Here is a 24,614-nt window from a genome sequence, read left to right on the forward strand (position 1 = left end):
CAAGAAAACCTATACATTTAAAGACATCATTCATCGTTGTACGTGAGTTATTACTGAGGCATGCCAAGAAAGATTTACTTTCCTGATATCCATCTCTATAATTTCGAAGCAACGATAATATACATTTACAGGGTTTACTATCAAGTTTGCGTTTTTTTATCATAGATACATATTTTCATTTTGGAGAAGATGTTAAATAACTCCTGTAGCCATTAGCATTCAGCGCCAATGTAATTAACAATTGCTTCCGAAAATGCTTCCTCAGCAAAGGTATTACTTTCCTTGTTAAATGGTTTATTATGTAGATTTGATTTAACGAAACTAGCCATGGTTTTCTGTAAAGGTAATGTTACCTGAAATACTGTCATGTTTCTCACGTTCCTTCTTATGTTCTACCAAAGGCCGAGTGATTAATACCGCTGAATACTGGTAGTTCAAATCCAAGCAAATGATTTGGCTGCATGGTTGGTTTTCTTTGTTTTCCCCACATGTAACGGGAACATGAGTCAATTTTCTCTTAGAAAGCCCTTAACGACAGTATCTCTCCCATAGGCAGTAAACCGACATGTGCTTTGATATTCAAATAACCAAATAACCTAACCTTGTAAGCATCTTAAGTTTTACTAACGTTTATTTTATTTTAAATCTTTACTATCACTTCTTATTTTCTACTTCCAGAATTAAAAGCTTTAACTTATTTATGCAAATTTGTCTTGCGAACGCCAAGTACTTAAGTTGTGCCTTTTTGCCAAGCAAGAGAGAGAGGAAGGAGTTAGTAGAAGCAGGCCGCTTACCTTAACAGTTTTACTCGGTTGCTGGTTGCCATCAAGGTCAGAGGTTTAATCCTCTTGATAATTTTAAACGTATCGTAGTGTTAACAGTTCTCTGTACTACATACGGCCTTTCTGTTAATATACGGCCAATCTTCAAGTAGACCATTGTTTATTAATCCAAAGTTTGTTTAGTTAGAATTTAGTTAATATTTTTATATTCTTACGTTCAGACCACAAGTGGTTGGTCTCAAGTGGTATTCCGAAGTCCGGAAATTATTGTAAAGAGAGAAAAATAAAGGGTTTCGTATACCTTTCCTGTGTATCTTGTCTACTTCCCACATTTATTGAACATAGCTTTAGTAACCTCCTTGTTCCGAGTCAGGTCATTGAATGTTCCCCAAGCAAGTAAGGAGAAACACTGAACCTGATAGTGGCGCCCGACGAAGAAGAATAACCATAGCCGAGTTTCAAGAAGAACCTGTGCTGCCTGCAGAAGCGGCTCAGAATCCAGAAATGCCAGCTGCCGCCCTGGAAGGATTTGGTTACATCGACGAGACCATGCGCGCTTCGATGAAACCAGAAGCAACATTTAATGGAAACTCACCGTTAACCAGTTTTTTGGAAAAATTGGAGGACCACTTCATGATGTATCCCGTGCACGAGTTCCAGAAAGTCACCTTAGCTACCAGCGCTTTGAGGGGCCAAGCGCTTAATTGGTTCAAATGTATAGGCAGAAGTCCCTTGGGTCAAGCAGGAAGTCCCACCTATACTTACGAAAATTTCAAGACTGCCCTAGTAAAAGCCTTCCCTGTCGCAGGAATCGTGCAAAATTAGAAACGGAACTTTTCAGCATATATCAGCAACGAATTGAAAATCTTTCCACCTTTATTTTAAGAAAAATTCACGTCTTCAAACTCTTGTATGGAAACCGTCCGGATCCTGAGATAATTCAAGTGATTTTGCCTAAGGTTACTTTCCCAAGTACAAGACTTTATTGAATTAAAGAATCCGACTACACTGGAAAAGTTATTTGATCTAGCAATCCAGTTTGAAAGTAGAAGAACGGCGGACATTGAAAGAAGACGCCAATATGAGCAACGAAACCAATTTGGTGCGCCAAGACCACACCAAAGTCAAGCACACGGCTACGGAAGCAAAGCGAATCAGTGGGCAAGGAACCCCGAGCATCCAAAAACAGCCGGCGAACGTCGACAGTTCAATAGCAATCCAGGAAAAAAGTCTGAAAGCCAGTGGAAAAAGAAGGAAAGCATGGAAAGGAAAAAAACAAGATTTAAACTAAAACGGATTTCTGCTGACGGGAGGGTGCGGAAATCCGAAGGCCAAGAAAACCCCTCTTCCTTCAAGTTAAATACAGTAATGGTGAAAAATTTAACTCTTCCAAAGATTGAAGTGTTAGTGAATAACATCCCAGCCACCGGACTCCTGGATACAGGCGCGCAGTGTTCCTGTGTGGCAGAAGATTTTTTTAGGAAATATTTTCGGAAATACCGCATATATAATTCGGATAATACGACAGTGTTAGCTGCGCAGGGAGAAAGATGTAAGTGCATAGGTAAATTACCGCTATACGTTCGTATCAAGGACGAACAAGTAAAAATTATGTTTTTTATAGTAAAGAATCTGTAAGCACATATCATCTTAGGAATAGATTTTCTTTCAGAGGCAGAAGCAACACTGGATTTTAACGAAGCGTCCCTTAAGCTGACGATGAAACCAGTTCGAGAAGAGAAAACAGAACCGCCAATGTTAAACCTTGACCGCCTGCCTAAGGAAGAGCAACAAAAAATCCGACAAGTGGTAAGTGAATTTGCTTCGTTATTTAGTGATATTCCAGGATTTACTCAAGTTACTAACCATAGTATCGACACCGGAGATTCACTGCCAGTTCGCCACAAACCATACCGGTATGATAAGAATAAAGAAACAATTATAGAGTGGCAGATTAGAGATATGTTACGTAAAAAGATCATAACGCCCATCTCAAGTAGTTAAGCTAGCCCGGTTGTTTTATGTAAGGAAAACAATGACTATCCAGTAACACATCCAAAAAGGTGGCGTTTTGCGATTGACTATCGTAAATTAAACTCCATGACTAAATATCCGGTATATCCGTTACCTATTATTGAAGAAATTCTAAGGAACATAACGTCTACCAAATACATGACGACTTTAGACTTAACGACTGGTTATTTTCAAATAGGGGTTAGACCGGAAGACGTGCCTAAGACTGCTTTTATAACCAAGTCTGGCACTTATGCATTCCTGCGTATGCCGTTTGGCCTTTCAGGGGCACCGGCAACATTTCAGCGATGTATGGACATTGTGCTAAGGCCTGTTCTTGGAAAGTCCACATTTATCTGTTTAGACGATATCATTATTACTAGTGATAATCTGGACCAACATGTACAGGATTTAAGACAGGTGTTTCCATTATTAAATGAGGCCGGTCTAAAAGTTAATCTCGAAAAGTGCAAATTTGCAGCCCCTGAATTAAAATACTTAGGTTACAAAATATCTCAGAAAGGAATCGAGACAGACGAATCAAAAATAATCGCTGTGCAAAAGTATCGCCGCCAAATACGGCGAAGAAGCTCTCTTCTTTTCTAGGACTTTGTTCATATTATAGGTCCTTTATAAAAGATTTTGCAGCTATTGCTGAACCATTGTTAAAATTAAAAAGGAAAAAGGCAAGATTCTCGTGGACGGCCGAAGCCAATAGTGCTTTCGAAAAATTAAAGCAAGCATTAACGCAAGTCCCGGTTTTGAAATTTCCTGAAAAGGATGAAAATTTAGAAATTTCAGCGGATGCTTCGGATTATGCGGTAGGAGCGGTACTTTCGCAAAATCAGCAGCCCGTGGCATTTTTTAGTCGAACTTTAAATCAAACACAAAGAAATTATTCCGCGACCGAGAGAGAGGCACTTGCAGTTCTGTTAGCAGTGCAAAAGTTCCGAGTCTATTTTGGAAGGGCGCCAATAACAGTGTATTCTGATCATGCGGCGGTAACTAGATTGTACTCAGGGGAAAACTTATCCCCAGGGTTAATAAGATGGGCACTCAAGTTACAAGAGTATAATCTGGTAATCAAGCACACCCCCGGAAAGGAAAATATCGTAGCAGATGCCCTGTCCAGAATAAAAGTAGATGAAGAAGGTAATACTGTAAAGGTGGCAATTCTCACAGCATGTACAATAAATTCCCGAGAAACTGTAATAATTGAACTGAGTAAGGATCCTGAGTTTAGAAACATTTATGAGTATTTAAAGGATCCTGAAAATTTTAGCGACCAAGATATTGTGGCGATAAGAAATAGGGCGGCCCATTACGAACTAATAGATGGTCTATTATTTTATACAAAAACTACAAATTCCAACAACGAATTTCGACCTGTTATCCCAGCTAGTCTTAGATTAAATATCCTGCAGGAGTTACACGACAGCCCATTAGCTTCTCATGCTGGTATTCGAAAAACTATCCAACGCGTACGCGAGGCAGTCTATTTTCCTGAACTGCAAAAGTTAACAAGGGCGTATGTCCAGTCCTGCCCAACATGTCAAGCAGTTAATTATATTAATTTCCGCCCGGCCGGGTTTCTAAATAGTATTAAATCCGAATTTCCAAATGAAATAATTGGCATCGATTTATTGGGCCCTTTCCCAAAAAGTCAAATAAAAGTCGGTATCTCCTTGTTATGGTTGATCATTTTAGTAAGTGGACCGAAATTGTTCCCTTAAAACGAGCCTCCGCGAAATTAGTTACTGATTCTATTTTAAATAAATATATTTTTAAATACGGGGCGCCCCTAAAAGTTATATCGGATAATGGTCCTCAATTTGTGAGTAATATATTTGAAAACATGTGCCAAAAACTGGGCATACGTCATTTAAATATGGTCCCGTATCGGCCGCAATCAAATATAGCGGAACGGGTCAAGAGAAATATAGTGAAAATTATCCGTAGTTATGTTAAAAATTTTCATAAAAGCTGTGATAACTATGTCAATGAATTAGATTTCGCCCTTAGGACCGCAAAATATGATACAACGGGCAAAACTCCTGCTGAGTTATTTTTAGGCAGAAAGATTATAACGCCGTTAGATAAATTATTTTATGTTCAACAAAGAGCCCCAGAATTTAAAATGGGTGATATAGAAAAATTAATTAAAGAAGTAAAAAAGAACACTGAAGTAGCACAGAGAAAACAAAAACTTTATTACGATTTGAAACGACGGGGAGTAACTTATAAAGTAGGAGATGAAGTATTAAAAATTAAGCATTCACTTTCTTCAGCACCAGAAGATAAAACCGCCAAATGTTTTCCCACGATTTGAAGGACCATATGTCATAGAAAAAATAACTCAGGCTGTAGTGGTGTTAAAAGCCAGGAATGGTGAAACATGCTCCGCAAACATTGACCAGATAAAACCATTCTATGACCGTAATAAAATGCAAATATTTAAAGATCTTTTGCAGGATCCGGCACCGCAGGCACTGCAGGCACAAGCTCCAGAGGTGGAACAACGACAAGCACAAGGGCAAGCCATTAGTGGACAGGAGAAATTGAAAAGAAAATTTTCCCGTTGGGAAACTGAAGGTAACAAGAAAAAGAAGCCGTTCCACCGACCAGAAAAGAGAGGGCACGACCACCCCCAGAATGAAGAAGGGAGAAGTACGACTAATGCAAAGAGAGCCAGGAGAAATGACAGCAACTATAACACGGCTCCAAAACGGAAGATCTACCCATCAGAGTCTACGCAGCAAATGTCGACGAATTGATGAAGGAAGACCAGCAGCAGATGCAAAGAAGCAAGAAAAATTTGAACAGCCAGCAACGAGATCCAGGCAACAACGAGAGACAGTTGTCCCGGTTCCGCCAAGACCAGCTGCCATCAAACGGCCAAGACCACAGGCAGAGGCGAAAAAGAAGGTCTTCAAGGGTGACCGAACTGGAGGGAAAAGAAAGCTCATAGAGGAAGGAACTGAAAGGCGAACCCGCACAAGAAGGAAGATAAACCAAACGCTAATCTTTGCTACCTTCCAGGACTGGGCAGAAAAAAGAATGTCCGAATATCACAAAGATAAGTAAAATTTTATGTTACTTTGCAACCTTAAGTTAATCTTTCATTCTTACTGCAAGTGGCAGAATTCAAGACGTTTTACCTCATGTGAGGTCTACCTTTATCGCCAAAAAGGCGAAAAATGAGTTGTTACCTATTTTGGTATTATGTTTTTCAATTACTCGCGAGTAAAACTAAAGTTGATGTATAATAGGAATGTTTAAATACTTGAATATTATAAAAGTTATTGTATAAAATTTTATTTAAAAGAGTCTGGCAAAAAAGAAGTTTTAGTCTGAAATACTTTTGAAATGTAGTATTTCAATGTAGAAGAATTGGCACTTGCTTGGAAAAGAATAGAAGTTAACAATGTACTACTAATGTATGTTTTAAAATGCGTAAAATTAACGGCATGTTAATATGTTCTTATATACAATGTGAAGTGTTATGTTAAACGTTAAGAAATACTGTGATATGTTAAAAGTGAAAGTAATGCCAAAAATTTTTTAACTTATTCGTGTGACTGTAAAAAGAAAATTATTGTGAATATGTGTTAAAGGTTGAATGAATGTAGTTAGGCTCTCTGACACTACACTTCAGAGTTAGCCACTTTCAGAATAGTACCTCAGGGTTTAGAGATGAATATAAGGTGTGTTACGAGGTCTTGTTATGTTGAATTTTAACACGTTAGTGTTTTGATTGCAGGCGGTAGTGTTGAACACTTGTACATGAACACATTCGTGTTTGGTGTTTTCTTTTACAACACATGTCAGAGAGCACGGGGAGATAATTAAATAAAGTCATGAATGAAATAAGAATGTTAAGAGAAATAGAAATATTCATGTTACTTGCCATTTAATTGTGTAACATTTCATTAAACTAGTTTTCCTTCCAGATCTCTGGAAGGAACCAGATTTCAACTAAAAGCTCCTGTTTAGATGCAGTACAGATGAAATGTAATTGTCCATGGATTTGATAATGTAAAAACGAATTTTTTTTTTTTTTTTTTTTTTTTTTTTTTTAAATTTCCAATTTCTAGTGAGAAATGTTTGTAAAAGATTGGCCTCGCGTTAGATTCTAGAGCTAAAAGTTTTCAACAAGGTCGTTTTAGACCTCAGTTTCAAACTAATTAACTCTGGCGGGAAGTATGTAAGGATCTTAAGTTTTACTAACGTTTATTTTATTTTAAATCTTTACTATCACTTCTTATTTTCTACTTCCGGCCAGAATTAAAAGCTTTAACTTATTTATGCAAATTTGTCTTGCGAACGCCAAGTACTTAGGTTGTGCCTTTTTGCCAAGCAAGAGAGAGAGGAAGGAGTTAGTAGAAGCAGGCCGCTTGCCTTAGCAGTTTTACTCGGTTGCTGGTTGCCGTCAAGGCCAGAGGTTTAATCCTCTTGATAATTTTAAACGTATCGTAGTGTTAACAGTTCTCTGTACTACATACGGCCTTTCTGTTAATATACGGCCAATCTTCAAGTAGACCCTTGTTTATTGATCCAAAGTTAGTTTAGTTAGAATTTAGTTAATATTTTTATATTCTTACGTTCAGACCACAAGTGGTTGGTCTCTATTCCGAAGTCCGGAAATTATTGTAAAGTGAGAAAAATAAAGGGTTTCGTATACCCTTCCTGTGTATCTTGTCTACTTCCCACATTTATTGAACATAGCTTTAGTAAGCTCCCTGTTCCGAGTCAGGTCATTGAATGTTCCCCAAGCAAGTAAGGAGAAACACTGAACCTGATAAACTTATGCTCTTCGCATCACGTTAGCTGCTGTAAAGTTCTATACAAAATAAATATAATGCTTTCTTGCGATTAGTTTATTTTGAGGTAATAATCGTATTATAAAATGACTTGCAGTGTATGCTGAAATTATTTCCATTGCTGTGATTACTTTGCAGAGATATTAAGTTTATTTTGAAAGCAGGAGAGATGAAAAATTAGCAATGCTCTCGCCGGGACCCGAACCACCGACCTCTCGAATACGCACCCAGTATGCTGACCATTAAACCACGAAGGAGGGAAAAATACCTTATAACTTTACTATTCTATCTTATTTTTACTGATAATAGTTGACAGGTGCGTACCATTTAATGTACTCTCTAAGACGTTATTCCCTTTTTAAAACGTCATAGGCGGAAAACAGATTTGTAGGTTTCCTACTATTACTAATAGTTTTTCATAATAGCTTACGGTGGCAGTACCATCAGGCAATAAGAAGTAGAAGCATTTTAATTTTCTTCAGCAAAATGGAACGTAAACCACTGGAATCTTAGACGAATGCTTTTAATGATTGATTAAAACCAAGCTCCAGATCCTGGCGCTAATGACGTAAGTAAGCGGGATCGCTATAGATTAAATTAATGAATCATATTGGCTGGAATGTGAGACTACACCTTCTACTTAAAATGCTTTTTAAAATTCATATTCATCTTAGATGTTGAGATTTAACACTTAAAAAAATACATTAAGGTCATTTAGCACTTAACTTATTTTAGTTTTACCTCAATATGGTGTGTAAATCATTTATTTATCTTCCTTATTAAATGTCTTCCTATGCAGGCAATAGTATATCTGAAAATCATCCGATATTCAAGTCTTTTTTTCCCTTATTTAGTTTTATCTCAATAATATTTTATTGAGATAATAATATTTTATCTCAATAATATTTAGTTTTATCTCAATAATACGTAATTAATTTATTTATCTTCCTTATTAAATGTATTCCTATACAGGCAATAGTATACCTGAAATTTTCTAATAGTCAAGTCCCTTTTTTCCCTTATTTACTTATTTAGCTTATCTCAATATGGTTTGTAATTCATTTATTTATTTTCCTTATTAAATGTCTTCTACGTAGGCAATAGTATGTCTGAAATGGTAAAATATTCAAGTCCTTTTTTTACCTTATAAAATATTTTAAAGTTGTGTTATATATATGTTACAGCCAAAAACCCAATGTATTCTAGCTTTGACCAGTTGGTGTAGCCAAAGCCCTGAAATATAAAACAATTTACCTTTCCTGGCTTTTGGCTGAAGTCTTGCTAAAGCTAGAAATTTAGTCTTTGCTTTAAATGACATTTCCCGAAACTGATGCGTCTAGGAGGATGAAAGATGTATCTATGGTACACAATTAGAAATTTATATGCAGTTTTTTTATGCACGACAAAAACAAAAGGGTATAAATAAAAATAAATAAAAATTGTAAAAGTTAATAAATAAAGGTTTAAAAGGCAAAAAAAATGTTATTTACTTATGTTTACTTACTTTATGTTACTTATTGACGCGGGGGAGAGAATAAATGATGCACTTGGTCTTCACGCAACTTTAGTAACACGCAGTCATACTGGCGTCAGGCGTCCGCGAAAGTAGATTCCCAAAGCGTAGAAAATCCCTCTACTTTTTTGACGTGTTGCAGTTTTGATTGCTGATATAACTGTTTTTTGAAGTGTGCATTTTTCATTGCTGATATAACTCCGTCGATGACTGATATTGTGTAAAAGGTTACGTTTTATTCCTGATGATTTGGGATAGAAGAAACAATGGTGTCAACATGGTAGCATTAGAGCATATTTCTCTTCTTTCTTTCTGGATTTCGACTTGCATTATGATTGTTCAACTTACGGATTTAACTCCAAATTTACATAATACACTCTCCGTACAGAGAAGATGATTTGAAAGTTGGAAATGAAATTAGCTTTTACGTGCATTACCATAAATGATGAAGTTAACGCTTAGCTTATACGTTTACAAACTTGCGTGGACTGGATTCACAAAGTTTAAATCCTTCAACTTAAGGTAATGTATAAAAACAAATAATTTATCTGTCACAACGAATTCCTTCAGACTCAGGTATGGAAGATGAGTGGAAATTTCCAAAAATTTCACACGAGAGTGCATAGCAATAGCAATCCGGACGTTGCGGATATTTGTCAAAACAACAAGTTTTCCTCCTTTAAGCGGCAACATGACTACCACAAATACCGACAATGAGAAACCTAACCGAAGTAGCGGGGAAAATCTCGCCGTTTGTGATTACAGAACTCAAAGTAAAATGATCCGCACTTGAAGAACGACTGCAAGGACTTGGAAAAATAGAAGGCCAACTACATGTGGCGAAATAAAAAAACACGAGCAATTGACATAAACGTCAATCGCAAAATCTGAAGCTTCTCGATAAAGGTGTCCCTCTTCATACATATACTCGGCATTAAGATAGACCAATTAAAGCCGTGATTAAAAACAATCTACACTCCTGTTATCAGAGTTCGTCAGCTAATAAAATATGAGGGAGGCGAACGTACCCCTTTATCATTATTTCTTGTTGAAACTAAATGAAATAATAACGAAAGCGAAATCTACAAAATTACTCATATTCAATGGATCAAAATAAATTTGGAACCCTATAAATCAGAACAAAAGTCTAAACAGTCCCAACTGCCAGCAGTTTGGCCATGACCAATCTTCTTGTAAAACCCAGCTCGCTGCATGAAATGTAGAGGACCATACGAAACTTATAAACTCAAACACAAGAAATAATATGTCCCAGGTACCTGCAGAAACTGCGGATCAAGTTATATCTCAAGTCCTAAATGTTGTCCTAAGTATCTAAAGCATATAAAATCGGAACTGAAAAAAACATAAACCTTAGCACCCATGTGAAAACAAAAGTAGTTTTCCTGATAATTTTCATGCTAAAGATAATTTTCTTTTCCTTGAAACTAAAAGCAAAATCAACCAATTCTAATCCTGCCCAACAGGCCGATAACCCCAATATTAATCTACAACAGAAGAAGGATTATTGAAATTCCAGAGCTTCTTCCAAAGTTAACAATGCAACGGAAAGAAAGGAAAATTCTTCCTTTACTGAATGGATTAAAAAACTCTTTTAAGAAAGCAAAAAATTATTCATAAAGTTCAAGGTTTCTAAATCTCTTCTAGATGGAATTCAAATTGAGATCGAAAATTTAGAATTTAATGGATCACTGGATTATGAATTTTAATCAATATCAGTATCTCATTATGAATCCAAATCAATGTTTTGCCTATTGTAATGCAAACGGCATTCGCATTCAAACTCATAAACTTATTGAATTCATCAACACACAAAAATTTGATTTATGATAGTTAATAAAACCCATATTCAGCCATCTGATGCTTCAATATTATTCGCAACGATACACTTAATAATCATAGTGGACGAACAGCCATAGTTATAAAAACTACTATCAAATTTAGTCACTTCCAATTCCAGTTACCTCAAATCTCGAAGCTACTGCTACGATTATTTATGCTAAGTTTAAAGAACAATACCTTTATCATTTCAATTTACAATCCTCCATATAATCTAATTACGTTGCAAGATCTTAATAATATTGTATAGTCATTAGGAATTTTTTCACCGGGACTCGAACCTGGACGTCTAGAATACGCGCCAAGTGTGCTGACTAGTACACACGAAAGCATGCTGGAAGGGAGGGAGAAAATACAAGGGCGACTATGGTTTAGATGTCCAATCGCCAAACGCTGGGGTGGGGGAAGAATATTAATCCACCACCTTTTTTCAGTTCTTGTGTCACTGTAGAGTCATTGGGACCCAGGTCTGACTTGGCTTCCGCATATCCAGGCACAAAAGATTAAAACATCTGCAAATGCCAGGAGATCACGACAATTCCAAGGCCGGAACTGAGGACGGAATCCCCACATTCAAAAGGTACTTTACAAAACTGTAGCTGAGAAGGTGGCACTCTATGCGGCAGCTATATGGGCACACTCCATGACCGCACGCAAGGTTAAGCAACTCCTATCACTACAGCGCCCATTCGCCCTAGGTTGCACACCATTGGAAAGGGCACCTCAATCCAAATAATAGCATTTTTCAAGCAGAAGTAGTTGCCATAACAGCTGCCATTGAATACGGGGCGCTCAACAACATCACACATGTGCAGCTTTATACAGACAGTATGTCGACACTGCTTGCTCTTGACAACCATAGTCACGCCTCTCCGCTGATCATACGACTGCAGCATATCCTAAAAGATAATCGGCACGCACATGTTGACTTAATATGGATTAAAGCCCATGCAGGTAACATGGGTAATGAGACAGCGGATGAACTCGCTAAGGAGGCTGCTTCGAACCAAAATGCCAGACCGATATCAGTATCAGCACACCATCTTTCCTCAAAAGTCAAACTGCGAAATGCCGCTATCCAGTGGTGGCAAAGAGAACGGGATCAGGGCGACACGGGAAGGAGAGCGCATAGCTTCTTGCCAAAAGTAACCACGGAGCGCCTTATGGCAATTGCTCCCCTTACCAACTTCATTACTGGTTATGGTCCCTTCCCAGATTACTTCTACCGCCGCACCATCTCAACCACGGATCGCTGTGTTTGCGGGGGTGAGGGGTCACCGGACCATTATATCTTTCAGTGCCAACTCACGGAACAGTTCCACTTCCCGATACCAGCCAATATCTCAGCATTTCACAAGTTCCTAGCCAAAATTCTGATTATATCTGAATTGATTGAATGAGAAATATATCTCTAATGAAATTCAAGGAAATAAGTTTAAATGAAGTGCAGCAAAGAATGTTTAATTTAATAGGCTGTACAAGGACGACATATAGTGTCCACATCAGATATTTTCTTATTTATTTTTTTATATTTTTGTAGCAAACGGAAAATTTCGTAGAATGTTTTTAAATTATATTCTAAAGTTCATAGTAATGACAAAATGCAGCAAATGTAATTTTCATCGGCCAGGAGTATCGACTTTGTAAAAAGTAATTAAAGATGAAGTAAAGATAATTTGTAACCAGCTTCTCTCGGCCAAATATAGAAAGTCCAAAGTAGTAATTGCAATTTATGTATTTCGTTTTTTGCTGGCTAACGTCGAACTTCGAGCCCAGTATATATATATTAGAGCAGGAAGCAGCATTTAAAGTGAAAGGAACGCATATTAGACATCTTAGCAACTGCCTGAATGTATGAAAAAGAGTCTTAATTGTATACTGATTTATGAGACTCCAGAAACACACTCCAGAAGACAAGATTTTTATTTACGTAATTCAAAGGTCTCAACAAAATCTAATTCGCCAACTGAAAAAATCATTTAAATAGTTTTAGCAGAAGAAAATTTAAGAGAAATCTCAATGGACTAACAATGTTCAGCAATGAATTCAGTAATTTCTTCTTTTCTTGTTTTAGATTTATATTCTTTAATGTATTTTTTATTTTTACTTTTGTTAGAACACTGAGTAGTAATGTTATAAAATCCTTAAGTATTAAAACATGAAATTGGGTCTTTATGAACTGAACGACAGTTTTATTGATACAAGACAAAACAGTTTAAGCTAAAGAATCCGAACAATTTCATAGCTAATAGGAGAGGAAAATGAGACGACAACAAATTTATAAACTCCTTTTTAACAAAGAGATATTTTTTATAATTTTAAGGGCAGAAAATGTCTAAAACTTTATTAAAAACAAAAAGAAGAGAAACTTTCTGTAGCAACATTTCTCAAATGAATGCAGCCTCATTCATATAAAGAGTTTTAAAATAACATCTATTTTGATAGTTAATATACATATTCGGAAATACCAGAAACAAATTTATAAAATTAACCACTTTAAATAATTGCTACCTTTTTCTTTTAGCACAAACCATACAGAAGAAAAACTAACGAGGAAAAATTATTTAGACAATAAAGTTGCGAAAGATGCTTTACAAAATACGGTCATATAGTCAGAGAATAAGTAAATACTAAAAATGCATAAACAATAGCTTTTATGTAACAATGACATTGCTAATATTAAGAAAAGAGAAACATTATAATTGTATTATTATTCTCGACATAAAATGCAAAATTACGTGTTGTCAATTGTTCAAATTTTTATTGCCTCAATTTACTGCTAGGTAAGCAGACGATAAAAATGCATTGTGCAATCCTATAAAAAGCGAATTTGAAAGGCCGAACTGAAGAATAAAGTGAGCATAGATTTAACCTGGTATTTCTTCATGTTAAGATTACCAATGTCCTCTTTTATTCTGAGCGAATAATTCGTATTGCTTATTAAGTAGAATCTTCTACCTACTAACAATTAATTTAGTTAATACTTCTTTCTTTCTAATAATAAAATTCGTTGTGGATCGCAATCTCTTTCACTGCAGAGCCGTGTCTGCATATTTTGCACCTCACGCAAAAAGGTAAATAAGTGGTCCTTAGTACAATCAATTATATTTATACACTTTCATGTTCATCAAAAATACCTTTATCAACATTTTCAGTGTTGCGCATTCTTTAGCTGAAATTTCGAATCTTATACTTGTTTTATGGAGATTCTAGGCGATATTTCAAGTATACTGGATTTAACTTCTGCTTTCTTCTTTCCTTCACTGATATTCTTAAAATCAAGCTTTTTCAAATTTAAGAAAATATTAAGTTTAGATAAGAGTAAACTGATTCATTAGGAAAGCGTTCAAAAATATTTTCTTAACCGACAGCCTGAATTTTGTGATGAAATATAACTATTTTTTTCAAGTGTTAAGTCGTAGACACAGTAGGTATTTTTTGAAGAAGGAGACTTGAAAAATGAGCAACGCCTTTGCCAGGAATCGAACTACGGACCTCTGGAATACGCGCCCAGCGTGCAGACCACAGCAGCACGAAGGCATTCCAAGACAGGAGAAATTCCTTATATACCCCCCCTTTTAAAGGGCGACTGGGGTTTATAGGGGACCCAACCGCCAAATTCTGTGTGTGAAGAATCATCATATACCACCCTTTTAGCTCGGGCATCACTGTAGAGACATTAGGTATTTTTTGAAGCAGGAGACTTGAAAAATGAGCAACGTCTTCGCTGGGAATCGAACCACGGACCTCTGGAATACGCGCCCAGCGTGCAGACCACCACGCCACGAAGGAACGCCAAGAAGGAGGGTGAAATACCTTATAAAGTCGAATGAATAAAGTTTCAATTAATTACCAAATGCACTGGCAATCAAAATTACAAACGGAATTCGTGGATTTTTCTATTCTTGAGTGTTATTCCTACAAAATTAAAATGTTGAATTAGTTCCCTTTCATTATAAAGCAAGCAATGTCTTTATAGTTTATATGTCTCCGCACATAAATTGATTGCCACTTGCTTCTGAAATCCTTTAGTAGAACATCCTTGACTATTTTTAATGCCAATATATTTCGACCCGGATATCTCTCATACACTTAACAAGGTTTATTTTAATTAATAGATTAATTCTTATATTGAAACTTTCCGGCATTTCTGCTCTTTCTGTTCTCTCCCAAAATCGAAAAATAAGTGAATTTCAGTAAGGAGCAAGAATCTAAGTTTATAGAGAGAATATTGGCAACTTTAGCCAATAATTCATACATTTTACTTGCCGTAGTAGCTGTGCTGGTTTACGATGATATTTTATTTTTGTTAATAATCACCTGAGTATTTGCGCTTGATTTGGAGCTGGGCTCTAAAACTGTCTCTAATCTACTAGTTATTTTGTAAATATTTAAATATTTCGTTATATTCTCAGCTCGCAAAATATGGTTGTTACTTTCTATTAACATTTTAGTTTGCAAATTGCCATTTTGTATTGCAAATATGCTTTCAATTGATTTTACGATTGTTGTACTGATCTTTTGCTTCTGGATTTCAAGCTATAGACACGTAAAAATTCATAAATAAAAGATTAGACAAGTATGTAATAGCTTAACAACAGTTAAATTCAACAGAACAAGCTATGTCGACCTCTTTATACTTATAAGGTTAAGCTGTACCATACCTTCTACAGAAATTATTGTAGTAACTCAACGGAACGCGAAACGAAACGATCTTGACACGTATTATTCTTCACGCTGATATAAACATAAAATATAAATTGCAGATTTATTCAGGAAGGTTCGAGCAAAATGACTACATCTCCAACAAAGTTATTAGTGAAAGACAAAATATATTTTAGCTTAGACAGATTATATTTTAGGAGGAGTTGTGGATAGGAAACTTAAAAGAAAATTCCTTACAGTTATTAAAACTTAACATAAAACTTAATTAATTAACAAAATGTATCTCAAAGCATAGAATAGTTATTTATTTCACAAATGGGAGTAAGTTAAATGGAAAGGTTGCCTTTGCATTTGTTATTTATGAAGATGGCAGGGAGAATGTAGGATACCAAATGTATGTTCTGCTTTTCAAGCCGAGCTCCTAAGCTTAAATCTTGCCGTTAAATTAATATAAAATTCTTGTAGCAACAATGAGACGTTTAAATATCTTATTTGTTCACATTCACTTTCTTCTCTCTCTCTTCTATGTGATACAATATCGACTAAAAAACTGGTGGTGGAAATTCGTTCTATATTATATGCCATTGGATATACAGTAGATATTCATTTTACCTGCGTTCGAGGCCACAGTGGTATTCTCGGCAATGAGAGGGCTGGTCATTTCGCTAGCAAGCGACTGATCGTGGTAATGATTTAACCCTTTCCCATGAGCTATAGAGACCAATTCTGAGCGTATTAAGGCCATTTAGTCACCTATTTTAAAAGGGAGGAACAAAAAAACAAATTGACAGGGTCTTACACTTCCGAGTTCCTATTAAGGAGTAAATTTTAAATCTCCATAGTTTACCGAAATGTCTTGAGACACATTTAAAGTAGTGAAAGTGCGGGACATACATGCCCCAGCCCCCTGGAAAAGCGTAATGCTGTCTGCTCCCAAGTGTTTACTGGAAGCATGTGACTTGGAAGAAAACTGTGGTTTATTAGAATGCTGGCTATCTTGTTTCTTCGAAGGCCCAGCGGACAAAGAGGTTTCTTTTAAGTGTTTTTCAACCGGATTATAAACTTACTCAGATTTTGACAGTTCATGGGGATTTTGGAATTTGCTTATTTCGTTTAAATATTCTTAGTGCTTGCGGCAATGATGTGGAAGATGTGGAACATATGTTATTGCATTGCAAGTTGCATGCGAGGGCCAGAAGTGCATTTAAAGTGAGTTTAGGACAGCTTTCGATTTGCTGACCAAGCCTTTGCAGTCTTTCGCGACTTTATTTGTTCTTTGAGTTTCTAGTATTATTATTGGATTTTAATCTTTTGTGTGCCTTTGTACTATTTTGCTTACTGTTTATGTTAATTACGTTATGTATTGATATATTGTATTATTGATGTGTCAATATTATTTTTAAGCATTATTTCATTTCTATTATTACTGTATTGTTATTACGTTGGTTTATTTTCTTTTACAGGAGTATTAACATAGTTTAATTATTCATGGTATATTTTAGTATTTTTATTACAAGAGTGTTTGTATTTTATATTTTTCCTCTGTTCTCTCAAGACTTAGATGCTATGTTTTTATTGTTAAATTGTATGCCTTTGTATTATGAGTTATTTATTTACATCTGTAAGCTTCGTGAAATACTTAGTGGAACCTGAGGAGTTTTGTATTTGCTTTCTTAATTTAAAAAAATATCTCTCTCAAGAACCAATGACTGCTATGAAAAAACATTTTCCCTTTCTTTCTGGCATGACATCGATGACATTAATAGAAACCTTTGCTGTCCTATAATAGGACACAAAAATCTCTAAAAGGGGAACTTGTGTATTAATCGAGTAAATATTTAACTTGCCAAAAGCTCATTACTAGTTTACCTAACTATAGTGAACCCTTTTGTATGGACTACCTTTGAAAGTGGCCAGTATTTCTGAGACCATCAATAAACATCAGGACGAACTTCACATTTTTAAGACCACCACCACAGAAAAGAAATATTATCTGAAACGGTTGGTGATTGTCTTAGGAAGGCTTCACTGTATCTTAATTCTCATCCACAATCTAAATATGAATCTCGATATCCTAATCTTTCATGAAAATGAAGCATTAAATCTAATAACTAAGAAAGCTTTAGGATTAAATTTGAACCGCATGTCAGAAAATAATCTAATAAAAACTCGCTGTACTAAATATTTTATATAAAAGATTATGCACTAGTTTTGTATTAATGAATTAATTAACTGTAATTGTGAACTTATTTTAAATTAAAGAACTAATTAACCGTAATTAAAGTTGGACTTCACTTTCATGTTTCATGTTAGCATATTTGAAGCAGAAACACTCAGTCGTATTGCATTCCTTATGCATTTCCATATCATAAATTTAGCAGTTATCCAACCAAAAAAGTTATGGTCTGTAATTACACTCTCCCTTCATGTTACAATTCTTGATTTTTATTGCAGACGAAGCGTATAATATCCACAGAATTTCTACTCGGAAGACATGTAATCCCTCCACAACAAAGAAGAACGTTTGTAAAGGCAAAAGCTGTGGACACGCTATTTGATCGAGACATTGCATTATTTTCCACAAAATTCATAGTTGCTGAGAGAGATCCAATTATCGGGTCAAGTAATTCGGTCGACTTCCCCCACCCCCGCCATCGCCACATCCTAAGATCAAACGCCTTCCGATAAAGGTCTTTGAAGATGCGAGTGGAGACACATTCATTCCGGAGCTAGGTCAAGAAGGGTCGCTTGCTTACGAAACGTTTTCTCAATTAGCCACGGACGTTAATTGGCGACCCCATTCCTGGGTCTTCCAGTGGTCAGAAAGCGTGACGAAGGGACGCACATTGACCAACATTCCCTTTCTACCTCCACTGTGCACGCTGCGGCAATTATGTCGGCCAATCCATCTTCTTTTAGAAAAAGGATAATTTCGGCTGCGCGAGAAAGAAGTTAAGAAATTATCATCTTCTGCAAAGGACAAGGACTGAGTGAGAATTCCATAATCTTGTTGAAGGGATCACTTAGCGATTTAAGTTATAAATAATCCTCTGTCTACTTGAAAGATGTGATAGTGTTTGTTTTTCTTTGGAAGAGAAACGAGTTTTTCCAAACCGAGAGAGCGGTACAAATTCACACCTCTTTAACTTCTAAAAATTAAAATTGCTTATCAGCTTATTCTAATCTAATCAACTCTTGTAACATCAATTCTATTGATTAAGGCAGTGGTTTCCAAACATTTGTCCTCGTGGAGCCCTTTTTACAGTCAATGTTTTTAGCTTAGCAGCTTTATGTATTAGTTAATGATGCATAAAAATTGTATTGCAGGAGTAGAAAAAAGGTACAAATAGTAAAGAAATCCAAAGTAAAGAAATATCTAAACAGTTGTGCATGTCTATGAAATAAAACTATATTTAAAATTTTTTAAATTTACCCTATCTCAATTTATTGAACAATGTGATATGGTCAAAGTCAACGATACACAAAGATTCTTCTAAAATTCATTAAAGCAAACCAATTTCTGTTACAAAAAATATTTTAAATTATTGCTGAAAACATAAGTTCATAACAGTAAAATTAGTTTCTGCACATTAATCATTATATGCAATTAAATTCAAATACATATACGATTATTAACTTATTTGAAATTTTTATAACTCATTATAGAAAGAAACTGTTATGAAACTGTAATATGCAACTGTATCGCACTCTAGACCTAAATTAAGGCATAAAAACAGTAAAAACTTTTAGTGAGACGCATGTGGTTGCATTTTAGGGCAAAGTTTTCTTAGTTTGGATTCAACTGTTTATAACTGTAGAGCGAATGCCTTGTTCTGCACTGACGCAGATTCTTTCAATTGTTTCCGTACTTTCTAAGGCAGAGAAACCTGCTTTACAGGCAGACGCAGTTGAGAAAATCACTAGAATTAATTCTTTCTTAAGAAGGTTTTTATCTTGCATGGCGCAAAATTCCACTAGCATTTGGGTTTGAAACGCGAATTTCAGTTACCTGTTTATTAATGAACACTTGTTATCGATAGAGCTAAGCCTCACAACCTCACAACTCTTATGAGGACCTCGTATTCCATTGAATTTAAAGCTCGTGGTCCCCCCCCCGACTGAAACATTCAGCAACTATTAAAAGTCATTGTAACAACTTCTGATTATCTATAAAAAATGAAATTCGAACGAATCTGTCTAAAACTTTAAGATGCACCTGATGCAATTTTCTGAAATTTTGACATTATTTTCCTGTGAGAAGTATATGTAAGAGAGATCCAGTCATTGTCTTTCTTTTCCATGAAAATCAATAAATAAGTTTCCTCTTAAAGTAAGAGACTTTAGCCTAAGAAACAGTGGCATTTTCCTCTAATAATGGTAAATTCCATTCATTTTGTTAATTTTGCTAAACGTTTTGATCATTGAGCCATTTCATACACCCATCATTTTATACCGTCACCAATAATGCTTTATAATTCATTAAAAAATCTACTACCTGTACGTACAATTTCATCAAATATATCAAGGCATTTTCTTTAGATAACTACCTTATTTCAGTGTTCATTTGGAGGAACTTGATAGTGGTTTCCCCGTTCTTCACGTACTACTATATAGAATCTTCTTTTAAGAGGTCGCAATTTTATATAGTTTATTACTTTTATTATAACGTTTATTAATGAAAACGTACTAGCTGTATAACTAAATCTGACAAAGAAATCCACCCAACTTAGATAGTGGTTAGTGACTCTGACTACAGTACCGAAGGGCCGTGTTCGAATCTCGGATAAGGCATGGATGCTTGTAAATGGAGTGTCTGTGCGCATGGGCACTTAAAATATGTGGCGAGTTCTCCCAAGAGGCTGGTGGCAGGGGAAATGAGCTTGGAGATCTTCGGACTCCGTACCTTTCATTGTATAGTGCCCAAAACTCTAACCAACAACAAGTGAAATCTTGACTCCTTGCCACGAAGAATTCCGTGGGCATGCTCTGATTTCAAACAAGCGAGATTAGTCACAACAACAAGAAATCCATACACACATATAATCAAACAGAATTAGTTAAATTTTCTTCTTGCGTCTCAAGATCATAAACACCAACGTAGTTGAACTTTTATACCCTTTTGTATTATTTCTAACATTTTAATTCCACTTGCATTAATTTAATTTCTAACGGTGCAACTTTCTTCATCCCGTCTACAAAAAAATTTCCTACAACTCATTTTCCACATACACTTCCACACAAAAAAAACCTTTTTTGAAAGAAAACTGCAGCTAAAATATCTGCAGAATTATTGGTAAAATTTCATAAAAGAAAAACAATCTGAATACACTGATGTAAGAAAATCAATCGTATTCTTTTATTTCCTATTAAAAAATTTGTCGATAAATCCTTAGACATATTATACCTAAGGACTGATCACAAGATAACATGAAGGTAATATTTCATAATGAATCATGGTAATATTTCATATTTTAATCCTTAGAAAATTAGTAATATCCCTTTTTGGTGTGGTTTATACACACATCATCCAATTTAAAATCTCATTAAGATTTCATATTAAAAAAAACATAAATCATATTAAAAAAAGATACGTAAATCTATCCTTTCATGTAACTTAATTGTACTTTTTATTTTAATTCTATTAAAATTACCAAAAGCACTTCTTTAGATGGCAACTGTATTTTCTTGAGGTCTTCCAGTTCATCAAATTCTAGTTAACTTCAGCTTTTCCTAAAGCTCTTCCGTAAGCCTTATTTCAAATTTTTTATACCTTTACTACTTGTTTTGCTTGATGGAAGGCATTAAAACTGTTGCTTCCTTTTTCACTATTATTTATTTATTATCACCTACTTAAATACGTATTTTCGGTCAGAAGCTCAGTTCAGTTCATTTGACGATGAATGAGAAAACTTGGACATTACTAATGATTAACAAGTATTGTCCTAGATACATCATTAACTAATTTTTTTAATTACAGCAATAAAACATTTGTAACATTTTCCATATTTCAGCACTTAATTTAAATCTATAAATTTTGAAATATATATACATGAATAACTAATAAAAAATTTTAATTAAAATAAAATGAAAAAGCATAAATGAAGAGGGTACAGTATCCATGAAGTTTGATCAAACATTTATGAAATCGAACATCATACAAAAAAGTCGGTGTTTCTTAATACTGCCCATTAAAAATAGTTACTGTGTGGAATCTTATAAATAAAATAATAAAACTCTAAAAGAAGAAGTAAGTATGCTACTATTACATCCATTCTTTTAAGATTGATTCAAACAACTTGTTTAGAACAAGAAAATAGACTTGAAATTTTACAATTTTAAAAACAAGGCGTCTTTGTTTAATAAAGAATCTTTTGAAAGAAAGGACATTTGCTGCAGTAAATTTAAAATTATTTCATTACAGGACATTGCATTATAAAATAATCTGTCCTTTGTTTTACCAGACACAATTATCAGTATTGGTAAACCCATGTTTATATTAAAACGCTGCGAATAGATCATGTACTATTATATAGTATCTTAATAACTTCGTGATCGAAATTTAGGTCTACAGTTTTGAATAAGAAGACCTCATACAAGTTTCAATCAAAACACATTGTAATAGCATGAAAATGATAGTCAACAAGCGAAAATTATTCTCTTACTTCTTTGGAAAACAAAACGACCATTTTTTTTTTTTTTAAATTTTACAAGATAATATTGCTTGTACCTTCCTCAATATTACAAAGTTTAAAAAATAATATCTTGCCTTATGGTGTACTGTATAATTCAAGATAATTAAAAAAAAAAAAAAAGTTCAATGCAAAAAGGATGCAATTCGAATTTTGAAAACTTTTACGACCATTGCGAGAGAATAAATTAAAAATGGAATATAATGCAGATTTTAAGATATATTTTAGGTCTTATTAGAATAAGATATATTTTTAAAACAACTGCACTAGTTTCCACCCAAAACTTAGAATATTCCAGACACATTCTTCTTGCAGAAAGGTTTTCATTTCATATATAATTCAGATTAGACTTCACTTCGTGACCTACGCTAATTCTGCAGAAGATATTATTTTTCCCTTTGCATTCCCTCGCATTTATGCATCGCAAATTCCCTTCACGACTTTATTCATTACGTGCTTTGTATATTTATAAATATTGATCACTTTTTAAATTACAGTTTAATTTGCTTTTGTTGTCTTTACTGTTGCTGGGTTACTCATTCTTCGCCTATGAGGAAAATTGAAATTTATTATTCCGCAGTATATCATTAGATTTCTTTAGTATGTTTTGACGTCTTGTCTTCTGATGAAAAAAGCACAACAGATCAGTGTCCTATTCTTACATCATATTTTTTTTTCTTTGCTAGTTATTTTCTTTGGACTAGCAGCTGATTAATCGTATTTTTCACTAAATATTCATAAGTTTCAGTATATTTAAATTATATACTGCTTTCTACTTCCATTTTTGCTTTTTTTTATTTTACGTAGTACACTATGTAAAATACAAAAAAAGAAGAAAGAACAAAAAGACAAACATAATTGTCTTCTTCAAGGCCCCTCAAGTCCTGCAACGTCCTAAAAAATGCTAAAAGGTTTGCCCAGGAGAAATGCTTAAAACTATTAGTTACTTTAAAAAGTTAAAATAGTAATGCATTCTAATTAAGACAATATTTTCCAAGCAAGTTAAAAAATTTTCTTTAAATTAAATTATGGAGGTGTTCTACGTTATACTATTATAAGGTAGTTTCTTTGTCCCTACCGCATGCGTTCGGAGTGCATTAGTTAACATGTCCGCATAGTAATTGGGGTCCAGAGTTCTACTGGGTAGGTCATTTGCTGATTTTTCATGTTTCCTGCTCCGAAATAAATATAATGATTCCACAACTGGTGCCAGAATTGGAAATTGGTGGTGGACGATAACTTGTCACTACAAAAGAAACTGGGCCCATAAGTGGTGAAGAATGTAAAGAATTTTCTCCTTTCTTACCGCCTGAGAGCCTTTGCGATGTAATTGGAAGCACGATCGGCTAACAATTGGAAAATACGGTGACAATTCAAATCTCGTAGACAGCGTAACTAATATTCTCGCGTATCAAACTGAAAAATTCAGAATTTTCTATAAGTTGCATTCGATGGAAATGTGGAAGACGATAATTCGTCATAAGCAAGATTTGGTGACAGGATCCTGCCCTTTTCAGTCGTGCCTTAAATTAGGAAGAATGTAAGGAATTTTCTCCTTTCTCTTCTGCTTTTGTGATGTAATTGGAAGTGTGTCCGGTTAGCATTTGGGAGCTCTGGAGTTTGAATGCCGGTGAGAACACTGCTGTCTTTACATGTTTCCTGTTCCGAAGTAAAACTTAATTATTCCACAGTTTGGGTCGTCGTTTCCCTACAATAATATCATCTTCAAATTATACTTTTCATTTACTCCTAAAATCAAAACATATTTCAAGTAGTATTCTTGTTGGAATCGGAAAAGACTTAATTTCTGAGTTTCTGCTTCAAGATTCATCTGGAAATGAAATGATAAAAATTAACGTATTCTGCTAGGAACCTTTAATGCATTTAGTCACAAAGAAAAAAAAAAAATAAATAAAACTAGAAATAGAAATAATGTTGGTAAAAATTACTGAAGTTTCTTAAATTCTGAAAATACGGGGCTTGTTTATGAGACAAGGGTACTTTCTTACAACTAAATCTGATTTCACTACGATTTTAGAAGTCTAGTTAATCTAATCTCTGCGAACATTATCTCTGACCCATGGTCGAAACATTCTTTGACTGTCTCATTCATTAAACCAACGTTAAATCTGTAAGGCATTTGTGTCTCGCAGAATATACTGGAATTTTAAGAAATCCAAACGGTATTTTTTTCGTACTAAACTAAGAGGAAAATTTTAAATTGCAGTGTTTTATTTCTTTGTACGAAGTAAGAAAGTATTGTAATCACGAAAAA

At 34.8% G+C, this 24,614-nt stretch overlaps 1 protein-coding gene across 1 annotated transcript in view; it reads right to left on the bottom strand.

Annotated features, from left to right (window-relative positions):
* LOC118202432 (cubilin-like) overlaps positions 1-24,614 on the bottom strand; it is a 212,861-nt gene that overhangs the window by 163,386 nt on the left and 24,861 nt on the right. The window lies entirely within an intron of this gene.

This window comes from Stegodyphus dumicola, chromosome 12 (genome assembly GCF_044657685.1).
Source record: "Stegodyphus dumicola isolate Sdum_Otavi_A_Nest chromosome 12, ASM4465768v1".
Lineage (NCBI taxonomy): Eukaryota > Metazoa > Arthropoda > Arachnida > Araneae > Eresidae > Stegodyphus > Stegodyphus dumicola.